At 45.7% G+C, this 15,552-nt stretch overlaps 1 protein-coding gene across 2 annotated transcripts in view; it reads left to right on the forward strand.

Moving 5' to 3' along the window:
• Window positions 1-587: 587 nt before the first annotated feature.
• The window catches only part of C11H1orf21 (chromosome 11 C1orf21 homolog), a 128,444-nt gene continuing 113,479 nt past the window's right edge, over window positions 588-15,552 (forward strand). The window contains exon 1 of one of the 2 annotated variants that reach the window (XM_052801356.1): window positions 588-799. The gene's annotated coding sequence lies outside the window, so the exon portion shown is untranslated. Of the gene's footprint in view, window positions 800-3,781; window positions 4,048-15,552 lie in introns of those variants that run through there. The other variant, XM_052801357.1, reaches the window with a different exon arrangement.

Consider the following 15,552-nt stretch of genomic DNA (forward strand, 5'->3'; position numbering starts at 1 on the left):
CAACGGTTTCATGGGCAGTTATGAGACCCTTCATTTTCATTAAGGACATGCCTTTATTTTTAAACGTCGTCTTCAGTATCCAAACCAAATTTGCACCTGCCCTCTCAAAAGAGGCCTGCGTCCCCGTCCCCGGCGCCAGCCCCTCCGCCTCCCACCGGCCCCGAGGCCGAGGGTGACAGGGTGTCGCCCGGCCCCTCCAGCCGGCTGGCCTGAGGCGGCGGCCGGGAAGGGCACCCCAGCACCGGCCGCCGCCTGAGGTACCGCCGCCCGGCTCCTCGCAGCCCAGCGGGAAGGGCCGGAGCGGGGCCCGCGGCGGGCAGGGGCCGCTTCCGCCGCGCAGGCCCCGTCCCCCCGCCCAGGGCGGCCGTTGGGCGCCGCTCGGTCCCCCACCCGGGAGGAGTGAGGCGGGGAGCGGGCCCCCGGCTCCTCGCGGGCCCCCGGCTGCTCGCAGCCCCCCCCACCCCGGGCGGGCCACGGGCTCGGCCCCGGCGGCGGGAGGGGCGGGCGGCGCGCGGGGGCTCCTCCTCCTCCGCGGCCTCTCCCCGCCTCCCTGCCGTGACGGCCGGGCGCGCCCCCCGCTCCGCACCGCCCCTTCCCCGCCTCGGCCCGCCCAGGCTCCCCGGAGAGGCCGCTCCGAGCCCGGCTGCCGCCGTCGCCGCGGCCGCGCTTGCAACACTTAGTTGGAGCCGCCCGGTCCCCCGCGCCTCCCCGTCCTCTCCAGCCCGGGCTCCGAGCCGCGCCCGGCGCCTGCCGGTGGCTCTCCGCGGTGGGGGAGCAGCTCCGAGCGGCAGCTCCTGAGGTGAGCGTCCCCCGGGTGCCGGCGGGGGCGGGCTGCCGCGGGCGGGGGGCCGGGGGGCGCCGCTTCTCCCGCGGAGGCCCGGGCCTGGGCCGGCAGCGAGCGGGCGGGCGGGCCGGGGCCGGGCGGCGGGCCGGCGTCGGGGTCCGGAGGGCCCCCCCCCCCCGCGGGGCTGTGCCCGCCACTGCGTCCCCCGGCCGCTGCGCAGCCTTTTTATTCCCTTATTTCTCCGTATCCTGCCCGCCCCCCCCCCCCGCCGCCTCCGGGCGATGTTTTATTCATGACCCCGCCGGGCTTTGTACGGGGAGCGGGCGCCTTCCTCCGCAGTTCGCCAAGTGCTGCCAGACCCCGGGGCTGGGGCGAGGGGGCGGACGGGACGGGAGGGGTCGCGGCCTGGAGGCGAAATGGCTGCAGGGTGGGCAAGGTTTTCCCATCCGGGGGGGCAGCCCGGGGTTTGAACGGCATCTGTTTGCTTTGGGGGGTGCTGGCGTTGCCGCGGCTTAGAAGTGGAGTGGGGAGGGGGGGAAGGGTGTCTCTTGCTGCATTTCCCTCCGCTCGCAGGAGGGACGTAGCTCGCTGCAGGTCTGCCGGCCTCACGGAGAAGAAACAAGTCACTGCGAGGCTTTCTGTAGAAGATTTTTATATGTATATATCTATCTTCTTTTTCAAGGGTTCAGCAGCAAGCGTGTTGCAACACCAAATGCCTGTAAGCCAGGCGGCTCTTACACCATCGCCGAGTTAACTGTAGATGTCAGACTGTGCTTGCACTGATGTGATGTCAGATTTGTAATAACACGCAGAAATGGTGAATTCAGTGCGGGCTGAGCGTGATGGAGACAGCACGGACCCAGCTGGCGGGGACAGACTCGGTGGAGCCTCTTTCTTCCCTGGTGCAGGGTCTGCTGTGTAGGTAGTCCCCCGGCAGACTGTAGGGGCACTGGGATAATTGTTACAGATTCGTGGGTGTCTGCGGACTCAGAAGCGCAGCTGTTTGTGCCTGGAGCAGAGATGCTTAGCTTGCTTTCCCTTACGAAGGTATTCAGATATGTGTTGGTTAGAGAGTGATTTGCTGATGCCTGTCTTGTCAGTAACTTCTGTGATGAGGCTGCCACCACGGGTATCAGTCAAGAGGATGAATTTTGTTGCGTGCAGTAGTAAGCCGGCTGTGATCAATAGGCAGTTTCATATTAGCCCCCAATACTGCCTCTTGATTTCTCATGGACTGGTAAACGAAAACTGAGAGGTGCTGAAACATGTTCCTCGCCTTATTTGGTTTTGCATTTGCCTGCCCTTCACCTTCCCCATGTCCTGGTTGCTTGGATTTCAATGGAAAAATTCTGGTCCCGAGTCTGTTCAGAGATTTAAGTTTGTGTGGTTTGGTTTTGCTTTTCTAACTTGCTGTTTGATAGTAGTCATAAGGCTACGTGTTTCTGAAGATCTCCCATGTATGGGGGCTGGAGGTGTTTGCCCTTTCGTACAAGTGGAGCACACCGATACTGCTTGATGTTGTTTAACCTTATATTATCCTAAGCGTTATAGGATGAGGCAGCTTGATTTGTTTAAGACTTTGTGATGATGCAATACAATAATAATTATAAATCTTCTCATTGTCTGAAGAATCTTTAAATACTACTCTGTCTCGGGAGGTACTTCATGTGTGCGTATTTCCAAGAGGCACAGGCATGGATGAGCAGTGTTTGATATTAGTCATGTTCATTTTGGGGTGGGAGGGCAGGAGCAGTTTGGCACTGGTACTTTAAGTTGTAATTTATGGGTGTGATGTCATGCGGTAGATAAGCTTTTATGAGATCTGCCGTGTAAATTATGGCCTTTGTTTATATACGTGCAATTACTTGTTTCGAAAATCCACGCTGTATAGTTTGCTTAATAGCCTGCGCTGGAGCTGTGAATAAGATCTAGCAGAATGTGCTTTAATTGCACAATATTGTTCAGTTGTTGAAAACATTTTGCTTTACCTTGTGCTCACAGCCCGCACCAGGTGTGAAGTTACTACGTTGCATCTGCACGCTGCAGTATGTCTTGTACGGCTGTGAAAGCAGTGGCCAGGTGCTTTTATTTTCTTCTTTCTCCATTATCTGTTTGTTTTTGTTTTTTAAAAGAAGTGGGGTGCTGAAATAAGTGATTTCAACTAATCCGCGCTGGAGAGAGCAGCTTGGTTATTTAAGGCTGCTGTAGTTTGTTATGCAATCAGATTAACAAAGGTTGAAATGACGATTCGACTTTGGGTAAACACATGAGATAGATATAATATCTATAACATCATGGATTAGGGCAGCTGTTTACATCAGAGAGATGTGCTGCCGTTAGCGTACTGCAAATACTGGATAAAAACACAATGAGTGGACACAGTAACGTAGTAAATAAGTTTTTGGTAAACTTCTTGGGATTATAATGTGCTTACTATTGATTGTCTGTACTCTAGGAGCTTCTGCAGTGCGTTAGGTCCTGCCCGCATGCATGGGCAAACTTACTTTCAGCTTCATTTAGTTGACAGGCAGAGGCCTCGGCAAGTGTCTTTGTGCAGAGCCTAATGGTGCCTGGGGTGCTGTGCGGGCTCTGTGCTAATTGCAGTGCAGGTGTTGGGTCTAGGAAGACGACCAACGCTCAACTGGAAGCTTTTTAGATTAAAAAAAATGTAATTCCAGACACGTTTGCTGAAGCTGGCAGCCCCTCAACCGGTCCATTATTAGTTGGCTATTTCTTCTTGTTGTCGTGGAAGCAGCATTGCTGCAGGAGAGATTTTTAAGGCTTGTCTCCCTGAATCTGCTCAGAGAGGAGGCGATGACGTGTGTGCTGCGTGGCAAAGGTTGGTGCAGGCATCGCTGGTGTATCAGAGGTGAGACCCTGCTGGGAGAGACAAGAGCCGATATAGAAAGGGGAAGGTGGAAGCCTGGGATGTGGGGGAAGTAGCTGGAGCGCAGGGAGGAGAGGGAGGTGTTTATCGGCATTACGGCAGGGACCTCTCTTTGCGTCTGTGTGTGCAGTGCCTCACTCGGAGCCCAGTCTGCGGTTGCAATGCAGTGATCTCGCATGGGCTCTGGTGCTCTGAAAGTGGACCTTGCTCTAAAAATACTATAGTGTGAAATATGCTCACTGTTATTATGGTATGCAATGGCGTCAATTGTTTGGGGGAAAGGAGGAATAACTGACTCCTGGCAGTCAGTTTTCCGGAGGCCTTCCTATTGGCGTGGAGCCTGAGCCCTTCCAACCTTCTTGTCGTTCAGGGGAAGGTAAGGTACCTTCGAAGATGCTGCTCTTCCGTCCTTCAGCAGAACAGGACTATGCTTTGGATACACATTCAAAAATACGCCGGAAAGGGGGTGGTATTATTATTATTACTACTACTACTACTACTACTACTTATTTCTTTGCTGACTGTGTTTAATTCTACATAAGCAGGCATCTAGTTGCAACGGGAGTTCACAGGTGCTTGCAAATATGTATCACTATGCTACTGGCTGATCTTTGTGCTGTATAACGTATTTGTCACTAAATGTACACAAGCACATTTTGAGTATACTGGAATCTAAGGAGGTGCTTTTGGGAACAGGTAATATTGTTAAGGCCATATTATTCTAGGATGTTCAGAGAGGAGCGATGTGGAATGTGATATGATCAGTAATTTTAAGACTGTTTCTTTTAGTGGTACTGGTTTACTTCAGCTCCGATTTATTAACAGGTTGGTATCTTGTCTTGGATTTTGTGAACTGAGTAAGAGCAGTTATTCTTAGACTAGAGATCTGTCTAGTTCAGTATCTTTTCTGATAGGGCCACTTACAAGTGCGTAGGAAAACTGTAACTACAGAGTTATCCTCCTTCTGGGAAGCCCTTCCAGCAGTCACTGCTCTAGGAAATCTTTGGGCTGGCAATTCCGTTGAGGCTGTTGTGTTTAATAGCTGCTGATGTATTGTCTTATCTGAAAAATGTCTAATTTTTTTTGAAAAACTTTATGGCATTAGTGTTCACAACAACCTGTGTGGCTGAACTTCTGGTATAATTGTGCACTCTCAAAAGGATTTTGTTTTATTTGTTTTATGGCTTGCCATTTGAAGTGCCTTCCCTGTGATTTTACCTGAATTCTGGAAGAATATCTTCCTTCTTATATTTTTACACAGAAAACTACTATGTATGCAGATGTTAACAGGTCTTAGAACGTGTATAAAGATAACTGCTATATGTTTGCAGTAAGGTATGCTCCCAGCCCCATTTGCAGTTACCTTTCATAGATATGTACCATTATGGCTGTCGCATTTAGGTGATTGCATGCAAAAAAAAAAAAAAAAAAGTTCAAATACAAGAAATTATGTGATTTCTGCAGCTATACAACCTGTACATAGATTGCAGTGAGTCTTGATTCAGAACAACTCAGACAACAAAAGAATTGCTGTATGCCAAGGAGTGACTTCAGCAGTGTTGTTTGAAGTTCTTGCCAAAGTAAATCTTTGCAAGGTATCTATCTGGTGCAACACTTTAGGGGATGTGGAAGGATGCGGGGAACAGAATTTAAAAATTGTATTAAAGAGCTTGAAGTTAAGAAATACAGATTCCAATAGGCGCAGGATCATGCAGTAAAAACAATGACTTGGTCCCTGAATTGTTCTTTAGGTTAGCTTTCAACATGCTAGTCTGGACTATTTCAGGAATAGGTTGGTGTTAAAAAGTTGTGTTTTAAATTCCACTTTTCCTTTGCATGGCAAGGAAGCAGGATCTTTTGACTGTGAATTGACCTACAGGATTTGTTATTGTACTGGTGGTCCAGGAGTCTGTCTGGGTTACAGCGGGTATCTGGGTTACGGAGTTTGTTGTACTAGACTTTGATACTGGTGGTAACAGCAGTTATGTTTGGTGTATTAAAAGAAGCCCTCTAAAGGTTGGTAATTTATTTATTATTATGGCAGCTTCTGAAATCCTATTGATAAAAATGGGTAAAATTTTCATGTTTTTAAAGCAAACAGGAAATCCTCATCTTGTCATTTCTACTGTTATTCTACCCTTAAACCTGTAAACTTATGATTAAAGTGGGTGGAATTTCAGCTCACTGGTTTACGGGTGGGATAATAGTAGAGAGTGACCAGACAAATGTTTTCTGTTTGTTTAAAAATAGAGACACTTACATAATGATGCTATACACAACAACAGTAGATGCATATGGGTAAGATCTCTGCAACAGAGTATTCATCCAACAGCATCCCTTGCCTGCATGTCTGCTGTCGCTTGCTTCAAAGGAAGGTAATTCTGGAGTGAAGAGATGCCAATGCCAACTGATTTAACCGGAGTATTGGTCCAGTCCTGAACAGCCTTTAGGCAGGGCTCGGGATTAGAAGTTTGGAAAAAATAGATTTTAAACCATTATGAGCTCTTAATTTGTTATCTGAATCAGGGAAAACCATTCTCTCTCTTTTGTGGAGCACTATCTATCTGTTTGTGTTTTGAGTTGTTTGCAGAGATTCATCTCAATGTGTGGCGTGTGCTTAGTAAAACTGAGGCCCCATTTTTAAGAGCAGAGTGTTATTGCTAATAAAAAAACCCCAAACCAGAGAACATGTCTGAAAGCATCAGGATTGCATCACGTTCTTTCCTCTTACTATGGAAGTGGCCTCAGTTTGTTTTCCTTCTGCCTCTGTATCTCTGACAGAAAGTAATAGAATTTATCCATCAAGTTTGGAAAAAGTTAAAAAGCAAGTTCACTTGAAATATGTATTTAATAGGAAAAATTTTCCAGGATCTATATATACAGGTGGGCATTTTCCCAAAAGTGTGTTTTAGGCGTTAAGGCTGTAACTATGTTGTTGCTAACCAAAATTCTAGCCCTGAACATATCTATAAATACCATAGCCTCACCCCTTTGACTCTGTGAAATGATATGTAGCTGGATTCATTTCATACATCAGGACATAAAAGGACCTTGGTGAACTTGTGCTTTTATAATAAACAAGGAAAAGTTTATCCAAGTTGCCCAATAGAGGAGTTTATCCACACAAAGACAGCTGTTTATTCAGTGAGGAGGGACTTACTTTTAGTCTTTTCTCCTTAGGATTTTTATCTCATCCCATCCAAAGTTTTTATTAACAAAAGCAAAACAACTTTAATGTGATTATGCATGTTTGGCAGACAGACCTCTGTGTTTTAGAGTCATGGCTAATTAGATTTGAGGAGCCTGTGCAATTTAGTATATTGGGCAGGGAGATTGTTTTAGCAGGAAGAAACAGAGGAAGGAGCAAATTGCTCTCCTTCCCTTTCTTAGGGTGGCAGCAGCATTTTCTGTGAACTTTGCAGGTTTCTAGATGACATGCTAATGTTGGTGTGCCATTCCTGGGGAAACAGGCTTGTTGAAGTTTGCCTGTTTGGAGAATTCCTTTTAAATTGCTCTTAAATAAAGTTCTGAATATCGGATATTTGCACATCTCCACTAGAAAACAGTCTGAGGGAAGAATTGGCTGGCAAAACAAAACAAATGCTGTCTTTTTAAGGGGTGGTAATGGGCTGGAAGCCCATTTCAGCTTCAGCTTTGAGGGATGACTAAGATATTTCTCTGTTCTGGCAATACCCGATTTGGATCCTGCTGCTTAGTTTTGTCTACAAGGCCTGCTCATCTCAGCTGCATCTTGAAGGGAACGCAGCTGATGTGCAATAAATGTACCAACAAAATGCGCAGGAGTTCAGTCTTTTGTTGCAGATGGATTTACACAGCACTCCGTTCCCTAGGAAGCCACCTTCAGCAGCAGGGTGTTCTCTGAAGTAGGATGCTTAAAGATGTGGTTTGGGCTGCTGATCGTGGTCAGCCATGTGATGCTGAAGGACAGGCTACTGTTCCTTTTCTTCCAGTGCAGTTGTGCTTGCTACGTATGCACGGTAGCTGTGGTCTGGTGGATGCCCAGAGGCTCAGCTTTCTCTTCTGAGCCTTTATTTTCGCAGGAATCTGAAACAGCAGAACCGAAGCTGCTGAATAAGCCGGACTGAATCCAGGGAAGCAGATCTGGTGGCTCTCCCCTTCACCCACCGCAGAAATGCATAGGGGAGAAGCTCATATGAGTACTTCAGGGACTTGTTTTATTAGCGGGTGAAAGAAAAGCCAACCAGGGTTTTCTAATACTGCCTCTGTCATTTTTACCACTCAAAGTTCTTATGGGCATAGTTGTTTTTTCTTATGACTTATGTTTTTAAATTACTACCTAGTTTTCAGGTGTGGGAGCCTATCATTTAAAAGTGTCTGGCCAGTGCTACTGAAATGAAAATCAAAACCTCACAGTGAACGAGCTGCTGAGATAATTTCTGTTGTTTTTCCTCTGTTTAAAAAAAAAAAAAAAAAAAAGGAAGCTGTATCCATTCTGCTTTGGTCACGTCAGATAAGGTATATCTTTGAGATTAAAAAGTCTTGATGCTTGTGGGAGGAGCGGAGCGCTGCTTCTTTCTTTTGTCTCAAACATTGCAGTGGAGGACACTAATTAACCACCAAACAAATTGGGTTTGGGGGAGTTTGCCTTTGCTATCACAGTGAAGATGTTTTGTTTGGAAGAGCTGCGTGAATTACACCTGCAGGCATTCATATAGAGATAAATCAGCCCCTGGCTGCCCAAAATCTTCCTGTTTCAGTCTGCCAGGAAAGCTTTTGAAATGGCAACAGCCAGTCTGCATGTTCTGGAGCAGATTGTGTACTGGAGACCGTGGCAGAGCCCTGAGCAAAGACTTCAGCAGCGAGGAGTGACTGTCATCCCCAACACAAACAGACAGACTCCATCAGTGTGACAGACTGGTGAAGAGTGATGCAACACTAATGGGCAGATCATGATGATTGTCAGCTCAGAATATAGGGTTTGTTTGTTGTTCTTCCCCAACGACAGGCGCTGACTCTGAGGTGGATTTTCCTATAACTAGCATTCTGCATCTTTGACATTTTGGCAAGAGTGAGACTGTTTCCTGAAAAAAAAAAAAAAAAAAAAAAGGAATAAAAGGCCTCAGGCTTAGTAACAGCATTTAGGAGAATAATAAACACTCAGCCTTGTGAAGCTATGTTTAGTTGTGCATTTATTTGGGGATTTTTACAAGCATAATCGAAAATTACGCACTTGACTCTTCACTGAGTTGCAGTGGGATTCAGGGGACCTAATTTCCCTAAGACTATGAAAATCCCAAGCTTTGTGATGTAATTTTTGTTTGCCTTTACATTTCCGTGCTAGTCTCTGAGCCTTTTTTCATCTACAGCAAATGCTTGCGTGCTGCAACAGAAATAGTTTAAAAGCCAGTGATTTGAGAGGAAAAAAAGCTGGAGCTTCTTAGATGTGTGGGGACTGGATGAATTAGGATTAATCTGGCATTAGGGCAGAAATTTGTGAGAGAAGCCCGGTCAAGTGACTGGCTGGAGAGAGGGGGTGTTCATGAAGTCAAAGACACTTCTTCAGCCAAAGGGGGATCAGACTGACATCTTTGTGGCAGGGGTTTTTGCCTGGCCTCTCCCACAGACACCGGGTAGCTGTCATGTACTTCCTCCACAATTGCTTGGCATTCTGCGAGATCATGCCTTAAAAAAAGACTCCTGAAGTGAACAGCTTTCCAGAAGGTCATTAGAAATTTAATACTACAATTTAATGAGGTTTGTAAGTTACCTGTAACACAAACAACAGTGCTGACAACTGCTTTTCAATTATTAATTTTTGTACAGCGTGTTTTTGGCCATTAAGATGGGTTGTCTATGCAAAGTGGTTCCATAAAATGCAAATTATTACCTTCTATGTGGGTCAGAAAACATTGCATACTTGGTGTAACTTTTGTAGTTAAATAAAACTTCTTTGTTAAGCAAATAATTTAAGCACTGCTTACTCTTAGCAGTGTCAAAAACGTACATGAATTCTTGCTGAGAGTAAATAAAGTGTTTTAGCTTTGATGACTGCAGGATTTGGCTTTAAAGTTATTTTTGGGCCACCGGCACAGCCCAAAGCTGGGGGACATATGTGGCTTTGCTCCTGGAATGGCGTCAGGATGGAGGATGACTCAGTCACCCCTGCAAATTCCTAGTTGCGCCAGAAAGGTAGTGATTTACTGCAGGTCTGTGTCAGCAGTAAACAGCCATCCACCCGGTGCTGATTCAGCTGCTCTGAAAGTGATAGTTAAGGATGTGCACCCCGACTTTGCCTCCTCGGTTCCTCCCAGCTCCCTTCCCACCCATCAGCTGTGGAGGGTGTAAACAAACACGTAGCCTTTCCTCCCCAGTACTTTGACTGCTGGCCAGGCGGCCCGTGTGAGGCTGCAAGCAGAGATCATGTTCTTGCAGATATACCACGGTGCACGCCAGCGTTGAGATGTGGATGGTGTTCCTGTTGAGTCAGGGAAGATTGACTGTGCAAAGCCTGTGGGGTTTGGTCTTCTGAGGGTGCTGAGGTTGAAGCAATAGCAAATGTGGCAGAATCAGCACGTAGGGCTGTTGCTACTGGGTGAAAAATCGGTCCAAACCCTTCTAGGCCCTGCCCTGGCCTTCCTTTGTAGGCAGAACAGGTTGGGCAGCAGCACGGGACCAAAGGAGACTACAGAGAAGAAGGTGAAGTTCACCGAGAGCATTCATTAAGTGTGACAGGTCAAGGACTCTTGTTTTTCTGGGGTTTATGTTGGCTTGCAGTACACAAGGAGGAATTTCTTTGCTCCTGTTACAATTAGTGAGAGTAAGGCAAGTAGTTGTTTTACTTGTTGTTACCCTCCTGCCTGCCCTCCAAAAGAAACCCCAAGGTGCAAAAAATCACCAGTCTAAACACCTGATTTTGAAATAAAGCACTTTATTTCAGATACAGGAATGATCCTACCGATGTCAAAGGATAGTGATGGAGAATAGCATCCTAGTGGTAATACCTTCTCCCTTCTCTTCCACCCTGCTTTCCCAAGAGCTACTGCTATCCTGGGAAAGCACATGAAGAACCCACTTCCTGTTTTTTTGCCGTCACAGCCCTTATCTTTTTAGTGGAGGGTAGATACCAGGATAATTATTGTGTTTCTGTATTTTTTTGCCTTAAGCCAAATGCAGAAGAAACAACTCTCTTTTCTGGGACGTTTTTGCATCGGTGTATGCTTTGAAAAGGCACAGACAGGCTGTTCTTGGCCATGATCAGTGTTAACCACTTGCCGAGACATGGCCTCTTGCAAGCAGGAGGTAAGTTTTAATGCAGTGCTTGTGACAGCCAGAGGTGGGATGGAAGATCTCAGGTGAATTAACCATGCCAAGGAAACTATCCCCAAAAAATCTGCTGTGGATTTTCTGAGCGTGTGAGATCAGCTCCACTTTTGATCTTAGTCGTGACTGAATATCCCCAGGAATTAAAGCCACAGGTAAGAATGGAGGTGGTTTGGAAGACTTCTTGGTTTCTCTTTGATGGTTGCTACCTGGTGAATCACACTATCCTGTTTGCTGACGGATTCTCTTAATGAGTAAATTGGTGACCTCTGTGCTTTTTCAGGTGTTCAATTTCCCATTCCTTTCTTCCTGACCTATAATTTTTCATTCTTTCTCTTTACTGCTACCAGCTCCTGTGACATCTTATGAACGTGCCTGAATTGTGTTTTGTATTGAAATTTGTTTCATTGCTTTGAAAATACTGAGTGTGGTTGGGTGTAGGAAAAAAAAAAAAGTAGCATGTGAGCTTCAGAGTCTGCTGCTTCTGTGCATTAAAGTCAAATTCCGTGAGTTAGGTTTGGTATCCATAAGGTCTCTTCCAAGTGCAAACTGAGCTGAGCTGAGGTGCTGTCTGTGGGAATGCTGATCTGGTCTCAGTGTCGAGGGGGAAAAAAACCCCCAGGGTTGGAGGAGGTGCAGGGACCTTACTGTATCATCAGACTGCACGACTGGTTTTGTATCTTGATTTGAATGTCAAAGAAGAGATGGAAAACAGAAGACGAGAGTGACTTTTGCCCTTAAGGTAACATATGCCTCTTGGTGGTAGGGATTGCAAACTGGCTTACTAGTCTCTAGTTCATCATTCCTACCTGGTCATTAGCCAGCAGGTCTAGTAGGTTCAAGTGTTTGGTTAGTCACCAGAGGTACTCTAGGACAAAGTTTAAAACTGATCAAAATTACAGCATTTTAAGGTGCTGTGTTCATTGTACTTACCTGGAAATTCAGGAGTCTACCCTTAGCGCTGCGTTCAGCTGCCCTTAGCAGTTCCCGGTTTTTATCCTGTTTGCTGCTTTGTTACAGATCTATACCAGAAAGGCTTGGATGAAATGAGTGCCCACAAGGAAAGTTTTAGGGAATATTGGGAAAAAGTATAAAGCAGAACAAGCACACACCAGAAAATCAGCTTCAAAGCATGCGGTAAGAAGGAAAAAATGTACATGCTTCCAGATATTGCTGGAATAGGAGACAAATGGCATGGTGTAGCGAGTGGTGTACCAGGGTTGGAGCTGGGAGACAACAGCTCTTTTTCATGAAGAGGCTGTGGAGCTGCTGCGACTGGAGTTGCCCACTCACATTCTTTGCAGTTGCGATGGTATCTTTGTGGCATGCAGTGTGGTAGAACTCTGATCTTGTTCTGTGCCTTGTTATCAGAAAAATAAAAACAGGTCCCTTTTCTCAGCATTGAAATGTGTTTTCTTTTTTTAATAGAGTGAAATCTGGATTATTTTTCTAAATCCCTTGATCAACTTGAACCTCAGTATCTTAATTCTGTTCTCATAACAGATTTGCTTTTCAAATACTATTTTCAAGTTTGTAGTTATGAAGAAGAGTATTTCCTATTGCTGTCTATGACAAGTACTAATGCTCCCAGTTCAGTCCTGGGGCTGGGATGTCCATTGCTATTTCCTGATGGCTTTTGTAGCTGTTCTCTCCCTAACTCTGCAGGGTGAAGACAGTGCTGATTGATTGCAGGTTTATATTGCTAATAACTAGAAACAAGCAATTCTGACTCATTGGTCACGGAAGACAGAAGTACAATCAAATAGTGCCTATGTTAATTTGTTTACATACAAGGGAATTATGTAAGTATCAGTGCACATTAGGTTTAGCCCCTGTGTGTGCTTGCATTCAATACCCTGGGGCCAAAACTGGGTAATGCTGAAGTCACAGAGAATTTTGCTGTTGCGCTTAGTAAGTCTAGGATTTAGCTTCTGAATGTTTAGAGGCACCATGGTTTTTAATACTGTTAAATGCTGTAGAAGGAGGATTCTTCTGGCTTTACATTACTATTAAAGCCATAATCACAGATGTGTGAAGGGTCAAAGTAAGCTGAAAAGAGGGCAATCAGAAAGCCAGAAAGACCTCTTTAGAAGGTGTACAGCTCCCCTGCACATCTGGCTTTTGATTGTTCCTCAACCTCAACTCCCCGCCACCCCCCATCCCTTCCTACAGCCCCTACCTACTTCATACAGACTGGAGCCTGCAAGCACCTTGGGTTTAGCATGGACTAAAAATTAATATTGAAAAAGAAGTTCAGAGTAATGGTTGGCCACCATGATGCCCAGCAAAGGAGGTATTGCATGGGCTCTCTCTTAGCACTGCTGTGCAGGTGAGGTTGGCTAACTCTTTTCATTTTGGGGTAGGAGCATCAAGAGTTGGTATCAAAAAGCAGAACAATAGTATGGAGAACAGGAATAGTATGTCTGTTCATAAATGTATTAAACAAGGAGGTGGCAAGGTAGAGGGCTGGAGATGAAATGTGAAGAGCTAAACAGCTGATGGCACAAGGCTGGAAACGTGAGCAGGAGGAAGTGAGACACGGACTAACAAAACCAAAAGGCACTTGCTGTTGAAAAACTGTAGAAGGGCACACGTGTGCTTTGCATTACTATCTCAAGGTGTGTGGTCAAGGGGGCAGAAATGATCAAATGCTTCCTTCTCCTGTTCTTCATATGGTGTGTTTTATGAATAAAAGCTTTCTGAGTGAGAAGCTCAGAGCCAGAGCCATTTTCTGTAGGCTGTGATGCAGGATGCTGGGCTTCATGTTGGTTTTCCTTTTAGAGGCGGCAATGCAAGAAATGAGCCTGTCAAAACAACGAGGACAGAGCCTGCTCTCTGGCAGTGGGCTGTAACTAGGGGTGGTGGTGCCACATCCTAAAGCTGGGTCTTGGGCAGGTCACCTCCCAATGCCAGTGACACCCTAGGTTCTTGTCAGAGGCACTGAGTAGTGCCTGGCTCTTTGTACACCCTTCTCTTTTAATGGGTGAGATATAATTGGGCTGGATTCAGCCAGGACATTCGCCAGTTGAATCATGCTGAGCAATATCACTAGCTATGGAAAAAGGAGAAGAGGAGGGAAAGAATTTGGTCTCCAGTTAGGGTTTTTCTACAACTCTGAAATATTAAAGATCAGTCAAAAAGGTTGTAAATATTCCAGTTGTGAACTGCAGTGATTTTACTTAATGTGCTTCACTGATTCTTCTTGTTGTCTTTTCGAGGTGGAAATGTTAATATTCCACTTAGGAGTAGTATTTCTTCTGATCTCTGGCTGCAATCCTTGTTTTGTTCCCTAAACCTTCTCTCTTTCTACCACAAACCAGCTAGATAACTGGTGTTATGGCAAAATAATCACCACTTGTGTTAGTTCCTTAATTCGCAGCAGTGTTGGTTTGTACTCTGGTATTTGAAATTGCAAGACGGACAAATAGACAAGTGCACCAAAGGCAAAACAACAGCAACAAGAAAAAAAGAAATTGTATTTTATTAAAATCCGTTTCACTGTGGTACCTTACCTATAGCTAATTGGGAGTATGTCTTCAGGGGAGAACTAAAGGTAAGGATGAAGTTTTATGGATGAGCCTTCACTTCTTGAACCTGGGATGGGGCTCGATGGAAGAAATCGTAGGCTCATCGTGGCACTGACATATTGCTGGGAAAGAGGGGGCAGTGGCCGACCCTGCAAACACTTGGCTGAGGGAATACATCAACTCTCATGATTTCAGTAGCTTTTACTGGTTAGTGGTCCTGCTAATGTGCCTGCTTTGTAGGATCGAGGCTTGTTTGTATTTCTGTTTTATGTCTACGACCCTTACTGCCCTGTGTTGCGCAGCAGACCTGCAAAACCCAAACCAGCTTGAATTTCCGCCGAGTTTTATGTTGCCACTTGTGTTGGCCCACAGTATATTTGACAGGAGAAGTACTGGCAGGACACCAAAGAACAGGAGCTATCTTGTAGGCCAGTAGATGTAATGGAGGTAAGGCACTGTGCCTGCTGCACTAGGCCCTCGTATCCAAGACTACGTGCTTTAGTGCTGGTTCTGAGTGGGGAAGTTTGTGTGTGTAGTATCCTAAAGTCCTAGGCAACATAAAGTTGTGTCATGGGCATCTTCTTTATTAGTTTAACATTTTAAAGAGTTTCCAAATATATAAAATGCTAAAAGCTTAAACTTACCCCACCCCTTTAAAGACGTTCCCTGGTTAACTGTACTTGTAAATCAAAATTATTTTATTACAGAGCTTCCTCTTGCCAGCACTAATACCATTTCCTGTTTCGGTTTGGTTTTCTTAAATTTCCCCATGTGACATTACTAACTGTGTTATGTTGGTGCAAGGAAACTCGGGATGAGATCAGGTGTCATTCTGGGAAGCACAGCCATGACGTTGGGCAAGGAGGTTGGCTCCCCAAAGCTCACAAGGTAGAGAGGAGCAACCAAGGGTGAGTGGGAAACTGGGAAATGGGCAGGGGAGCCTGATAGTCAACCCTGCGCCATGATGATCAATCCATTTTGACTTGGTGTGTTGCATTTAGTACAACTGTAGTTACACCTTGAATTGAAGAGGAAAAAGTTGTCCATGTACT

The sequence above is a fragment of the Harpia harpyja genome, chromosome 11, assembly GCF_026419915.1.
Source record: "Harpia harpyja isolate bHarHar1 chromosome 11, bHarHar1 primary haplotype, whole genome shotgun sequence".
In the NCBI taxonomy this organism is placed as follows: domain Eukaryota; kingdom Metazoa; phylum Chordata; class Aves; order Accipitriformes; family Accipitridae; genus Harpia; species Harpia harpyja.